Source organism: Schistocerca gregaria, chromosome 2 (assembly GCF_023897955.1).
Source record: "Schistocerca gregaria isolate iqSchGreg1 chromosome 2, iqSchGreg1.2, whole genome shotgun sequence".
Classification (NCBI taxonomy): Eukaryota; Metazoa; Arthropoda; class Insecta; order Orthoptera; family Acrididae; genus Schistocerca; species Schistocerca gregaria.
The window spans coordinates 938,415,541-938,429,434 of record NC_064921.1 but is presented as its reverse complement, the minus strand read 5'-3'; the positions used below and the strand labels follow the sequence as shown (position 1 = coordinate 938,429,434).

Sequence of the window (13,894 nt, the reverse complement as noted above, 5' to 3'; positions counted from 1 at the left end):
TATACAAAGAAAGGTAGCAAGAATGGTCATACGTTTGACTCACGAAAATGTTGAAAAAATCTGAATTCGTCGACTCTTGATGATAGACGCTAATTCTCCCACGAAAGCCTGCTAAAACAGTTTCAAGTACGAGAAGTGAAGACTAGAGATTTTGCAACTATTGCTCCCACAGGGAGGGTGAAAAGAAAATTAGGCTAATTACAGCACGCGCAGAGGCATTTAAACATACTGCATAGAATTTTCGGAGTAGCTCAGGGAAGTATGATAGGATCTTTACTGTGTGCATTGTATGTAAATGATCTAGTAGAAACCGTCGGAAGTTCCTTAAGACTGTTCACATATGACGGGCATGCCTATAGGAACGTAGCAAAGCCAGAAGACAATCTATTTGCAGAATGAACAGCAGATGAATGGTGCAGGTTCTGGCAGTTGGCCGACAGTGTAAACAAATATAATACACTGCTCACACAAAGGAAAAGAAATCCACTGCTGTACAAGGACACTATTGATGACAAATTGCTGCAGACATCATCTACTGTAAAATGCCTAGGAGTAATTATCCGCCGGCCGGTGTGGCCGAGCGGTTCTAGGTGCTTCAGTCTGTAACCGCGCGACCGCTAAGTCGCAGGTTCGAATCCTGCCTCGGGCATGGATATGTGTGATGTTCTTAGGTTAAGTTAGGTTTAAGTAGTTCTAAGTTCTAGGGGACTGATGACCTCAGACTTTAAGTCCCATATTGCTCAGAGCCATTTGAACCATTTAGTAATTATCTAGTGCGACCTTTAGTGGGACGACCATATACAACAAGTATTAGGAAAAGCAGATGGCAGACTGGTATTCGTAGGAAGGAAATGTAACTGATCCACGAAGGAAGTCGCGTGCAAGGCGCTTGTTCGACCGACTTTGAGTATTGTTGATCTATCTGGGAGCCTTACACGGTACGACTGGTAGAGGCGTTAGAGAAGACACAACTAAAAACGGCGCGTTTCGTCACAAGATCGTTTAGTCTGCGCGGGAGCGTTACAGAGATGTTCAACAAACTCTAGTGGCAGACTCTACAAGAGAAGCACTGTGTATCATGGAGACTGAAATTTCGGGAGACCACTTTCCGGGAAGAGTCTGACAACGTATTACTGTCTCTGACATACATCTCGCGAAATGGCCACGCAAGAAAATTCGAGAAATTACAGCTAATACAGAGGCTTACCGACAATCATTCTTCCCTCGCGCCATTCGCGAGTGGAACAAGGAAGGTGGGTTCAGTTAGTGGTACCAGAAGTACCCTCCGCCACACACCGTTAGGTGGCTTGAGGAGTACGTTGTAGATGTAGATACCTGACTGGAATGGGAAGAAACCTAATGCGCGGTACAACTTTAAATACCCTCTCACATGCGCTTCAGTGGTCTGCAGTTGCAGAACTTTGTGCATATTGCATCTAAGAAGTGATATTTCAGTCACGATGTTATGACTGTTGAAATTGACAAGAGTGCTCGACGTTCAGTATTGACCTCGATACACAGCAGCGACTGTCACGGTGCTATGGTTGCGCATGACCTTGGTCCCAGAAATCGGTCTTCTACCCACTGCTGCCCGCCGTTCAGGAACGGTGTCACGAATCAGCTTTGTGTGGCGGAGGGGGAGGGGTGGGGGGAGATTAAAAGGCAAAACCGAGTGGAACTGAATTTTCCAGTTGAGAACAAATTACAGTGCCCTGTTATCCTGTGACATGTAGGAGCATATGTGAAATTTCGAATAAGTAAATTGGCAAGACAATTGACACAATATAAGTTACAGTGGTTCAAAAGAAAACTCCTTTTGCATGCTGCACAGTAAGTCTTTTCATTTATCTTGTGCACCAGAAGCGCTTTTCCTTTAATAGCAAAGTATCTTCAGCGTGTGTCAGATCAGTGTCTAATTCATTATTTCTAAGCCAAACGCCTTTCTTTCTGGTGGCAGACTGGTTGAAAGTTTGCACTTTTCCTTTTTTGTCACTGTTTCCAACGTATAACAATTTATCTGCGATTTTTGTGTGGCAGAATGCTGCAAACACCCTGGTGTAAGCACCTCATTTCCGGAGCTTTCAGTCTTATTTTTGACGCACTAACACAGTATTTTTTTCCCACTGTATTGTAACATATTTATTCTAACTACCAATTTGTACGTGACAATTACAGCATTCAGTCGCTCAGTTATCATTTTAGAAATATCAGACTCACAGCTGGAGCAAATTGTTGGTTGCCGCTTAGTTGATGTACCCATGACAGCCCTAAACATACGGGCGCTATATACAGCTAAAATTACTATACGTAGAATCATGTCAGCGCAGAGAGTGCACTTCGCACCTTCGTCTATAAACTAATTAGCAAAATTTCCACAAAACTGGCTGCTGCAGCGGATAATGTTAAAAAAAAAAAAAACATTTTTTCGCTGTACAAATTTATTTTCCTGTTTTGTCACTAGATATCACATTCACAGCAGATAATAATGCAAGTAAGTTAGTCAAAAACACATCCCTTATAGTTTCGGCAACATAAAGTACAACGTGTGACGAATTGTCAGTATAATTGTTTAATTGAATCTCCAGTTGAGTAGGTTTATATAATCGAAATGTGGTAACATGTACACTCTTGATCTTAACATCAAATAACCCTCAGAAGCCGATTCTCATGATCTATACGAAAACACTTTTTCGTTAACACACAGTACACGGGCCATAATACAGTCCAAAGATAAAATTACGATATTAACGTAACTTCGATGTGGTCGTATTTGACAGAGATGTATTTTTGACCAATTGAGGTACATTATCATCTTCTGTGCAGATGGTAACTAGTACCTAAACTGGTAGAGAATATATAAAATTGTACAGCTGTTGGCACAAAAATTATTTTTTGTTTTCAGACAATGGGTTGTTACATGCAAAAGAAGACCACAGTCACAGGATTAGTAGATGAGCTTTATATGCGTCTAAAGAAGACAATGCCGCAGAAAGTAATTCGACAGGAAGTGCGCGACAGAACATTCGTCGTATTGGTAAACTTCTTGTAGACCAAAGAAGAGGCTTCAGTGGTTTTTGGTCCTGTAGCATCGCTTTTATAGTGTCTTCCACAACGAGGCGCCCTTTAGCGTCCAGAACGCGTGGTAAATTCTTAGTACTGCAGTAACCGATGTGGCTGGCTGTTATGATGGGTGCTGGAGCTGGGTGGAGCGAGGTCAAACTGTCGGTAGTCCACCTTCCTGGGCAGCGTAGCAGTAGAGCGCCCGGTAGACGTCCGACGCGACGTTATAGAAGCAGTATTGCATAACTATTCATTTGTTGTTGTTGTTGTTGTTGTTGTTGTTGTGGTCGTCAGTCCAGAGACTGGTTCGATGCAGCTCTCCCTGCTACTCTATCCTGTGCAAGCTTCATCATCTCCCAGTACCTACTGCAACCTACATCCTTCTGATTCTGTTTGGTGTATTCATCTCTTAGTCTCCCTCTACGATTTTTACCCTCCACGCTGCCCTCGAGAACTAAATTTGTGATCCCTTCATGCCTCTGAACATGTCCTACAAACCGATCCCTTCTTCTAGTCAAATTGTGCCGCAAACTCCACTTCTCCCCATTTCTATTCAATACCTCCTCTTTAGTTATGTGATATATTCATCTAATCTTCAGCATTCTTCTGTAGCACCACATTTCGAAAGCTGCTATTCTCTTCTTGTCGAAACTATTTATCGTCCATGTTTCACTTCCATACAAATAGTTTCAGAAACGACGTCCTGACATTTAAATCTATACTCGATGTTAACAAATTTCTATTATTCAACAACGCTTTTCTTGCCATTGCCAGTCTACATTTTATATCCTCTCTACTTCGACCATCATCAGTTATTTTGCTTCCAAATAGCAAAACTCATCTACTACTTTAAGTGTCTTATTTCCTAATCAAATTCCCTCAGCATCACCTGGTTTAATTCGACTACACTCCACTATACTCTTTTTTGCTTTTGTTGTTGTTCATCTTATATATTTCATTCAAGACACTGACCATTCCGTTCAGTTGCCCTTCCAAGTCCTTTGCTGTCTCTGACAGAATTACAATGTCATCGGCAAACTTCAAAGTTTTTATTTCTTCTCCATGGATTTTAATTCCTCCTCCGAATTTTTCTTTTGTTTCCTTTACTGCTTGCTTAATATACAGATTGAATAACATCGGGGTAGGATGCAACCCTGTCTCACTCCCTTCCCAACCACTGCTTCCCTCGACTCTTATAACTGCCATCTGGTTTCTGTACAAATTGTAAATAGCCTTTCGTTCCCTGTTTTTACCCCTGCCACATTCAGAATTTGAAAGAGAGTGTTCCAGTCGACATTGTCAAAAGCATTCTGTAAGTCTAAAAGTGCTAGAAACGTAGGTTTGCCCTTCCTTAATCTAGCTTCTAAGATAAGTCGTAGGGACACTATTGCCTCACGTGTTCCAACATTTCTACGGAATTCAAACTGATCTTCCCCAAGGTCGGCTTCTACTAGTTTTACCATTCGTCTGTAAAGAATTTGCGTTAGCATTTTGCAGCTGTGACTTATTAAACTGATAGTTCGGTAATTTTCACATCTCCCAACACCTGCTTTCTTTGGCATTGGAATTATTATATTCTTCTTGAAGTCTGAGGGTATTCCGTCTGTCTCATACATCCTGCTCACCAGATGGTAGAGTTTTGTCATGACTGGCTCTCCCAAGGGTATCAGAAGTTCTATTCGAATGTTGTCTACTCCGGGTGCCTTGTTTCGACTGAGGACTGTCAGTGCTCTGTCAAACTCTTCACGCAGTATCTTATCTCCCATTTCGTCTTCATCTACATCCTCTTCCCTTTCCATAATATTGTCCTCAAGTACATCGCCCTTGTATAAACCGTCAATATACTCCTTCCACCTTTCTGCTTTCCCTTCTTTGCTTAGAACTGGGTTGCCATCTGAGCTCTTGATATTCATACAAGTGGTTCACTTTTCTCCAAAGGTCTCTTTAATTACTCTGTAGGCTGTATTTATCTTACCCCTAGTGATATACGCCTCTACATCATTACATTTATCCTGTAGCCATCCCTGCTTAGCCATTTTGCACGTCCTGTCGATCTCATTTTTGATAAGTTTGTATTCCTTTTTGTCTGCTTCATTTACTGCATTTTTGTATTTTCTCCTTTCATCAATTAAATTCAATATCTCTTTTAACCCCCCCCCCCCCCCCCCCCCCCCCATGAACCATGGACCTTATCGTTGGTGGGGAGGCTTGCGTGCCTCAGCGATACAGATGGCCGTACCGTAGGTGCAACCACAGCGGAGTGGTATCTGTTGAGAGGCCAGACAAACGTGTGGTTCCTGAAGAGGGGCAGCAGCCTTTTCAATAGTTGCAGGGGCAACAGTCTGGATGATTGACTGATCTGGCCTTGCAACACTAACCAAAACGGCCTTGCTGTGCTGGTACTGCGAACGGCTGAAAGCAGGAGAAACTACAGCCGTAATTTTTCCCGAGGGCATGCAGTATTACTGTATGATTAAATGATGATGGCGTCCTCTTAGGTAAAATATTCCGGAGGTAAAATAGTCCCCCATTCGGAACTCCGGGCGGGGACTACTCAAGAGGAGGTCGTTATCAGGAGTAAGAAAACTGGCGTTCTAGGGATCAGAGCGTGGAATGTCAGATCCTTTAATCGGGCAGGTAGGTTAGAAAATTTAAAAAGGGAAATTGATAGGTTAAAGTTAGATATAATGGGAATTAGTGAAGTTCGGTGGCAGAAGGAACAAGACTTTTGGTGTATAAGTACAAAATCAAATAGAGGTAATGCAGGAGTAGGTTTAATAATGAAAAAAATAGGAGTGCCGGTAAGCTACTGCAAACAGCATAGTGAACGCATTATTGTGGCTAAGATAGACACGAAACCCATGCCTACTACAGTAGTACAAGTCTATATGCCAACTAGCTCTGCAGAGGATGAAGAAACTGATGAAATGTATGATGAGAGAAAAGAAATTATTCAGGTAGTGAAGGGAGACGAAAATTTAATAGTCATGGGTGACTGCAATTCGAGAGTAGGAAAAGGGAGAGAAGTAAACATATGTGAATATGGATTGGGGTTAAGAAATGGAAAAAGGAAGCCGCCTGGTAGAATTTTGCACAGAGCATAACTTAATCATAGCTAACACTAGGTTCAAGAATCATAAAAGAAGGTTGTGCACATGGAAGAATCCTGGAGATACTAGTAGGTATCAGATAGATTATATAATGGTAAGACAGAGATTTAGGAACCAGGTTTTAAATTGTTGAATATTTCCAGGGGCAGATGTGGACTCTGACCACAATCTGGTTATGAACTGCAGATTAAAACTGAAGAAGTTGCAAAAAGGTGGGAATTTAAGGAGATAGGACTTGGATAAACTGAAAGAACCAGAGGGTGTACAGAGTTTCAGGGAGGGCATAAGTGAACAATTGACAGGTATGTGGGAAAGAAATACAGTAGAAGAAGAATGGGTAGCTCTGAGGGATGAAGTAGTCAAGGCAGCAGAGGATCAAGTAGGTAAAAAGACGAGGGCTAGTAAAAATCCTTGGGTAACAGAAGAAATATTGAATTTAATTAATGAAAGGAGAAAATATAAAAATGCCGTAAATGAAACGGGCAAAAAGGAATACAAACGTCTCAAAAATGAGATTGACAGGAAATGCAAAACGGCTAAGCAGGGATGGCTAGAGAATCGCTAGAGGACAAATGTAAGGATGTAGAGGCTTATCTCACTAGGGGCAAGATAGATACCGCCCACAGGAAAATTAGAGAGACCTTTGGAGAAAAGAGAGCCACTTGTATGAATATCAAGAGCTCAGATGGAAACACACTTCTAAGCAAAGAAGGGAAAGCAGAAAGGTGGAAGGAGTTTATAGTGGGTGTATACAAGGGCGATGTACTTGAGGACAGTATTATAGAAATCGAAGAGGATGTAGATGAAGATGAAATGGGAGATACGATACTGCGTGAAGAGTTTGGCAGAGTGCTGACAGGCCTCAGTCGAAACAAAGCCCCGGGAGTAGACATCATTGCATTAGAACTACTGACAGCCTTGGGAGAGCCAGTCCTGAAAACTCTACCATCTGTTGAGCAAGATGTATGAGACAGGCGAAATACCCTAAGACTTCAAGAAGAATATAATAATTCCAATCCCAAAGAAAGCAAGTGTTGACAGATGTGAAAATTACCGAACTATCAGTTTAATAAGTCACAGCTGCAAAATACTAACGCGAATTCTTTACAGACGAATGGAAAATAACTGGTAGTAGCCGACCTCGGGGAAGATCAGTTTGGATTCCGTAGAAATGTTGGAACACGTGAGGCAATTCTGACCTTACGACTTACGTTAGAAGAAAGATTAAGGAAAGGCAAACCTACGTTTCTAGCATTTGTAATCTTAGAGAAAGCTTTTGACAATGTTGACTGGAATACTATCTTTCAAATTCTAAAGGTGGCAGGGGTAAAATACAGGGAGCGAAAGGCTATTTACAATTTGTATAGTAACCAGATGGCAGTCCTACTTGTAGAGGGGCACGAAAGGGAAGAGTGGTTGGGAAGGGAGTGAGGCAGGATTGTAGCCAATTCCCAATGTTATTCAATCTGTGTATTGAGCAAGCAGTAAAGGAAACAAAAGAAAAATTCGGAGTAGGTATTAAAATTCATGGAGAAGAAATAAAAACTTTGAGGCTCGCTGATGACATTGTAATTCTGTCAGAGACAGCAAAGGACTTGGAAGAGCAGTTGAACGGAATGGACATTGTCTTGAAAGGAGGATATAAGAAGAACACCAACAAAAGCAAGACGAGGATAATGGAATGTAGTCGAATTAAATCGGGTGATGCTGAGGGAATTAGGTTAGGAAGTGAGACACTTAAAGTAGTAAAGGGGTTTTGCTATTTAGGAAGTAAAATAACTGATGATGGTCGAAGTAGAGAGGATATAAAATGTAGACTGGCAATGGCAAGGAAAGCGTTTCTGAAGAAGAGAAATTTGTTAACATCGAGTATAGATTTAAATGTCAGGAAGTCGTTTCTCAAAGTATTTGTATGGAAGTGAAACATGACGATAAATAGTTTGGACAAGAAGAGAATAGAAGCTTTCGAAATGTGGTGCTACAGAAGAGTGCTGAAGATTAGGTGGGTAGATCGCATAACTAATGAGGAGGTATTGAATAGGATTGGGGAGAAGAGGAGTTGTGGCACAACTTCACCAGAAGAAGGGATCGGTTGGTAGGACATGTTCTGAGGCATCAGGGGATCACAAACTTATTATTGGACTGCAGTGTGGAGGGTAAAAATCGTAGAGGGAGACAAAGAGATGAATACACTAAGCAGATTTAGAAGGATGTAGGTTGCAGCGGGTACTGGGAGATGAAGAAGCTTGCACAGGATAGAGTAACATGGAGAGCTACATCAAACCAGTCTGAAGACAACAAAAACAACAACATCCCTTTTGTTACCCATGGATTTCTACCAGCCCTCGTCTTTCTACCTACTCTTTCTACCTACTCTTTCTACCTACTCTTTCTACCTACTCTTTCTACCTACTCTTTCTACCTACTCTTTCTACCTACTCTTTCTACCTACTCTTTCTACCTACTTGATCCTCTGCTACTTTCACCATTTATTTATTATCCAATATTACAATATTCGTGTCGTTACTCTGGGGACATCAGCAATAAACGCCCAGCTTCGAAGTCGTCGCGGTCAGCACTCGGTCCGCAGCCACGGGCAGGCGGCGGTGTCGTGCCGACACAAAAGATACTGCTAGGTCGCTGATCCAGCTAGAAGAGCGCATAGCGTGAGGCGTGCTAGCTGCAAGCAGTGAAACAGCCCCAGGTCGACTCATACTCTGGCGTGAAGGATCCCGTCATGGGCTCTAGAAAGACAGTTTACAGTGGCATATCTGCCCCGAGTGGAGGCGCGTAGCAATGAATTTTTCTAGCGGTTGAACGGCTGCATGTCCCCGGGCGAGAGCTACAGACCTCTAGAGTGGAAAGCCGGCAGCAGCTGAAGTTGGCTCCCGAAGTGGCCCGCTAGTTAAGAGGGCGGTTAGTACACAGCATCAGTCTTGACACCAGTGGCTGGGCTGCAGCTAGCAGCGTCAGAGTCTATAGAGGATGACTGCAGACTCGTGGACCGAAGTAGGTTCCTCCTCGGGACTAGTGGCCTACAGATTTCCATACAGCTGACTTAGACGAGGAGTATTTTACGGCATTGGGACGCCCTTGTTATGGTGCAGCATAGGTTTTATCGCGTGTAAGCCACAAGACATCCGTGGCTCGGATGTGAAGTAACCAGGCCATCCAGACCGTGGTGTCTTTGTCATTCTACTGCGTTGATGGTATTTACGCTTCTGGCCCATCAGTTTGAGGACAACATGAGGTAGCCAGCTCGAAACGTCGGCCGCAGTACTCTCTACATCAGCAAGCAGCCCTGGCGTAACTCTGCCCACCCGTCTGACGTGACATGCTTCCCTTGTTTCTTATATTAACAGAGGAAGGTGTCTTAAAATACTTAGCTGTGCCAAATAATTTTTTGACGCGCCACAGTTCTGTCAGTCCTTCCAACTATGTAACATCTTTAACTTCTCCAAACTGTAATGCTGTAGGATATCATATCGTTATTTTCTATCCTGTGATCACGCATTAAAGAAAAAGTTACTCTTAGCGGTAAATGACAAGTGGTCATATTCATTGACAGATCGTCTCCAGCTGGGCATTTCTTCTTTCAAGATGCTAATGACCGAGCTAGGTGGCGCAGTGGGTTGCACACTGGACTCGCGTTCGGAAGGACGCCGGTTCAAACCTGCGTCCGACCATCCTGATTTATGTTTTCCATGATTTCCCTAAATCGCTTCAGGCAAATGCCGGGATGGTTCCTTTGATAGGGCTCGGCCGACTTCCTTCCCCACCCTTCCCTAATCCGATGGGACCGATGACCTTGCTGTTTGGTGTCCTCCTCCGAATCAACAAACCAACTAAGATGCTAATGACCTCACCCAAAAGTTGGAAACGTCAGACATTGGTTTGAAAATGATGTATTAGCGCTCCCATGGTCTCAACAATAGCTGTATTCTTGCTATCAAGCCGCTGTGGTCTGTATTTGATGAACTGTCAAGATACTGGTAACCAACTCTAGCATATATCAAGCAATTAAAACAGGAATTATATACTTTGATCTACAGGAAGGTTCACACTGTTGAAGATGACGTCGGTAGCTTTACACAATATTAAGTGGATGTTCAGATTATTTTGTGAGGCCATAAGTTGAACAAGATCATTAGCAACAACTGCTTACAGCGGTATTCGGCGCTCATACCAGCACGACACTTGTAACTTATTTTGCATAAAATTCTGCGCTACTAAGAGCTGGTGGCCATCTCTTTACACCCATCTCTGTTATAGTGGTGTCAATAGACGTTTCCCTCTTATATCTTGGTTAGAGATACACTGTAACTGGTCTCAACTGGCTTTTTCTCTTTCGCACACGTTCGTATACTTTTTGTGTCGCGTATTATGGTACCTTGACATTTACGCAAGATATCACAGGTTATTAAATTACTTGGGTTTTGTATTTGTGAAATTACCTTGTATCACATTAACAGATTATACGTACGAAAATTTGCCGAGAAACCTTTTTATAATCGCGAGTATTGGAACTGGGGAGTGAAAGCTTTGTCAACCTCTTAAATAGTATCATAGGGTTGTTTATAAGAAAATAGTGGTAAATTTCATATACTGCTAGAAAACTTTCCAGTCGATAAATGATTTCTTTCTTTTAGTTACACGCTTCTGTTCGGGTACTTTGGTAAAGTGATGTTTTTGGGTAAGCTATGTGTGTTATCACGAATTCTAAATATTCCACAGTGCAAGCATTAGATGTTTGTACACGTACACAGTCATTTCTTTCGTCTTCCTGTGATGTAGCCGAATATCCATGCTACAGTTGTATTAAAGAACAGCTCTCTGAAGTTATAAGCGAGGTCTCGTTTGGTACAGTATAGTTACACCCATTTGTATTCATAAGATGTTCTGCAGAGGCTTCCATTTCGGATTATACTATATTGTAATTTGCGTTTTAATCTGTGTTGCGTATTCTTAGTCAGATCATTAATCTTATCTCCCAACTTAACAATTTTCCAAATAGTGATGCAATATCGAGAAAATAGCGTTCTGTTTGTCTGAGATAACGAAATGAAATCTCACTGCAAATCTGGGTAATCCCTGGTAATTATGTTGTAGATCAAATTGTAGCTAATAAAGGATCGTGACAAACACATTACATATCAGCTACTATGTGAGTGGCTCAATCAGCTTCGCGATGAAATGTAATAAACCATTCATATGGAAATACCATGCTGTGGCACTCTGAGATAAGGGAATAAAATATCACTGTTGAACTGGATGAAATGCTTTAGTCACGAAATGATTTTTACGTTGATGACAAGCAGCGTGTGACACGCGTCCCATATCAGCTTTAATGTGACTGATTTTTCATGTAGTGACTTGACGTGGGTAATTGTACGGAAGAAACATAGCTCAGGTTCCCAGCAAGAGGTGACGCATCATTGTGGAACGATATTTTTAGTAATTAAATAAATATGCTCTTCGACTTCCGTATTTTTCCGAACAATAGTCGCAAATTTTAATTGCTGGTTTTTTCTCAATACGTAAAATTGTCCCGGTGTGTGACAGTGACATGATGTGATGAAGTGCCGACGTTTCGGATACCATTGCAGGAAACCATCAGAATGACAGTCGCCCTGGTGAAGACTGCATGCAGTAGCAATCTAAACCCGGTAGCTTATCAAATCATGACACGATCACAAACCAGAAGAATTCCACTGAATCGGCTTGGTCCGCGAAAACGTACATTCTTATACACAAACGGGAGTGTAAGCGTCCTACCACGAAACACCAGTCCGATATTTATGAAACTTCGTAGAGATGTACTTCACATAACGGTTGATTATGATATCATACCATTCTGAGCTGATGTCCATTTTAGACATCAGTATAACTGATCTTGTATGCGATGTGACATGAAAGCAGTCTCCGAATGTCGTTTTTATAAATTTCTAGCCATATCTGAAACACAAGATGTCACTTCATAAAGATTACCGGCTGTAGGCTGGTATGAAAGTCTTCCCATCGCATCCCAGACATGTTCCATGCGTAACTAATCAGGGAACTAGGTAGGCCAGTCAAGGATCCGTACATCCCTCAAGGAGTCTGTGGGGATTTTTCATTATCCTGCTGGAATATGTCAACTACTATCCTTGTCATAAGTGTTTGACAAATGGTTTTCTACTCTTGCCACATAACAGCGAGCATTAGCAATCCTTCTGTCATATCCAATAGTAACCCCACATCGTAATTCCAGAGGCTCCATAACGTGCAAGTGGCGTGGTGTGATATGAAGTAAACGACGCATGGGAACTCGAGATCTGAATCCAACTTTCAGTATTCCGTTCACAGCGAATTGTGGCTTCTGCCTGTAACCTCTGTCCACATTTCAGCTGTTGTCATCCGTCCGTTCGTCACAGCCAGTCGAACAGTCCTACGATATCCTCGTGGTATAATCGTTCTAAAAGAGCCCCTGCCTACTCTTCTCCCCACACTGTTCTCGTGAGTCCACATCGTCACTCCTCGTTTTACAGACATTGAACCTCAGCCATCTGTATGTGCGATGTGTGAGTATGATGCTTCCATTTCCTTCTTGCCAATGACTCGATTTTCTCGAAGTCCGAAAGATGGCAACCAGCTGCAAGTACACGTCCTGTGAATCCGCTGTGTTGCGATCACCGCCAACACTAAAACAAACTACCAACTTCTCATTTGATCTATACATTTTTAAATACACGTTCTTCCTAGGTGATTCTCGACGTTACTTACTCCGAGGAGCCCTTTCTGCTGTCCGTGCGGTATTGAAGCTCCATAGTTCAGTGACGTAAAGAAGTTTAATGCCGAACGCCAACCGCCGCACCCCGCCCGCTGAGTACCTCAAACAAACAACAGTACAACACAAATGTTCGTACTAACAAGTATAATCCCATATGCAAAAGTGCAGACCTTTGGCCGTTTGAAACATAAAATTAATAAACAACACAATATATGACGACGAAGGTACAAAAACCTCTTACTCTTAAGAGAAAATCCAGAATTTTACTACGCAAAAATTGTTTACCGTCAGAATTTCCAGTAACGCTAAGGTACGCTCAGTAGCCATCGTGTAATTACTCGCACCAGTCATCAGTAGGAATAGCTCTTTTCTGCACTGAAAAGCCGGCCGGGGTGGCCGAGCGGCTCTAGGCGCTTCAGTCTGGAACCGCGCGACCGCTACGCTCGCAGGTTCGAATCCTGTCTCGGGCATGGATGTGTGTGATGTCCTTAGATTAGTTAGGTTTAAGTAGTTCTAAGTTCTAGGGGACTGATGACCTCAGATGTTAAGTCCCACAGTGCTCAGAGCCATTTGAACCATAACCGCTCCACTGTAATTTTTTTTTTTTTTTCTTTTCCTCAATGAAAATATGTTCGCTTACGGATGAAATTTCAGTCAACATATCCCACAAGGATGGAAATCCTGGAGTAGCAGTTTTCTAGTGTTGGGTCGAGGTGTTCATGATGTAAAACTTTCCATTTGCATCAGTATTTTGTTTTGATTTTCTGGGTCGGCAAAAAAAGTTACACATAAATCACATTTTTCATAGTACGGCTGCGTATGAAATAAGAGAAAGAAGTATATAGTACAGAAGTGGATTCTGAAAGTGATTTAGTTCCTCGTCTGCGTCTCCACTCAGGCTGAATTATCGTTGCGCTCAGGCTGAATTATCGTTACACTCTTTAAGGAAAAACTG

General features: G+C 42.3%; 1 protein-coding gene across 2 annotated transcripts in view; it reads left to right on the top strand.

Moving 5' to 3' along the window:
* Window positions 1-13,894, top strand: part of LOC126335381 (mannose-P-dolichol utilization defect 1 protein homolog) — a 408,518-nt gene that overhangs the window by 23,258 nt on the left and 371,366 nt on the right. The gene's annotated exons all lie outside the window — the stretch shown is intronic.